Below are 1,807 nucleotides of genomic sequence, written 5' to 3' on the forward strand. Positions count from 1 at the left end.
GTTCCGCACCTCGCCCGCGCGCCGTCGCCCGCTCGAGGTTCTCCTCTACACCAGAACGAAGGTGGTTCGGCCCGATGGTCGCCCCGCCTTCGATGTAGAGCTGGACGCTGTGGCCGCCTCCGCCCGGTGGCTTGTCGCGCGCTTCCCGGCGAGCCTCGACGGCGGGTACAATAGTACTGCTCCCTGCTGGCCTCGTGCGATGGCCTCCTCCTGCTACGGCAAAATAGACAACAATACCTCATCTATAACCCTGCAACCCGCCAATGGAGCGACCTGCCGCGGCTCAGCCTGGACGCCGAGGCCAAGCAGCGAGTACAATCGGAGTCCGGCTTCTACTTCCACGTGCCCTCCGGCGAGTACCTGTTAGAATTACAACTGTATAGAGATAGGTCTCCTGTTTAACTTGTAGTCCTCCTCTATCTCTTCTTCTCTCCCATATCTCCTGTAACAACTTTCTCTCTGGATCTCTTGATCGACAACTTGTATGCCAAGGTTGTTGCCATATATATATATCAATGCGGCCCGAGACAAAGGGTTCACCCTTTCCAACCTATTTTACATGGTATCAGAGCCTCTTCCTCATAAATCAAAGATCGCATCTAGCTATCTCTCGTAAAGCGCATCAAGCCTCCTCGATCGAGATCATGGCCACCACCGCTGCCGCATCGCTGTCCGGCACGTCGGGCACGCTCACAACCAGCTCGTCCTCCGCCTTCGCACCATCCACATCCAGCACCACCGCGGGGTCTCTTGGATCGCCACCACAGGATAAGCTCATGAGGGGAAACTTCCTCTTATGGAAGGCCATTGCGCTGCCTCAGATTAAAGGCGCTCAGATGGAACACCACCTCGACGGGACGAGCCCGCCATTGCCGGCCACCCTCACCGTTACCAAGGACGGCAAGGAGGAATAGATCTTCAACTATGCCCGATCCCTCTGGTACGCACAACAGCAGCAACTACAAGGGTATCTGATGGGATCTCTCTCCCGCAATATCCTCGCACAGGTTGCGACATTGCAGACGCCGGCCGAAGTCTGGAGCGCCATCCATGCCATGTTTTCCGCCCAGAGCCAAGCCCAAGCCATCAACACCCGCATCGAGCTCACTAACCTAAGAAAAGGTAACATGACTATGGCTAAATATCTTGGCAGGATCAAAAGTCTCACCGATGAAGTCGCGTGCACTGCCGCGGCCCTCTCCGATCAGGAAATCGTCTCCAAGATCCTCGATGGCTTGGACATGGAGTACAATCCGGTCGTTTCCGCACTCGCCGCTCGTGTGGAACCCATCACCGTCCAGGAGCTGTACAACCAGCTACTGAGCTTCGACGTGCACCTCACTCTTCTTCATGGCGGCGACCTACGGCAGTCCTCGGCCAACTCTGCTGCTTGTGGTCGCAGCCGTGGGCGCGGTCACCAGGGGCAGAACCGTGGCAGCGGCCATGGACACGGCGCTCCTCAGGGTGACGGCGCTCGCTCTGGTGGGGGGGCTACAACAACAGCGGCTACAACAACTCCAACAACAGCGGCATCGGCTTCAACTCCAACAATAGCCGTCGTCCTACCGCTCCACGTCCTCGTCCCCGATGCCAGCTCTGAAAGAAATCCGGCCATGAGGTCATGGATTGCTGGCACCGCTACGATGAGAATTTTGTCCCTGACGCTCGCCATGTTGCTGCTGCCATGCGTGAACAAGCAGGAGAAGGCGTCTGGTACATTGACTCTGGTGCCACCGATCATGTCATCAATGAACTAGAGCAACTTGCTCTTCGCTAAAGGTACCATGGCGCTGATCAGATCCATACT

At 56.9% G+C, this 1,807-nt stretch overlaps 1 pseudogene; it reads left to right on the forward strand.

The window, feature by feature from the left end:
- The first annotated feature begins 1,193 nt into the window (after positions 1 to 1,193).
- Positions 1,194 to 1,332, forward strand: LOC119351616 (annotated as a pseudogene).
- The last annotated feature ends 475 nt before the right edge of the window (positions 1,333 to 1,807 follow it).

Source organism: Triticum dicoccoides, chromosome 1B (genome assembly GCF_002162155.2).
Source record: "Triticum dicoccoides isolate Atlit2015 ecotype Zavitan chromosome 1B, WEW_v2.0, whole genome shotgun sequence".
Lineage (NCBI taxonomy): Eukaryota > Viridiplantae > Streptophyta > Magnoliopsida > Poales > Poaceae > Triticum > Triticum dicoccoides.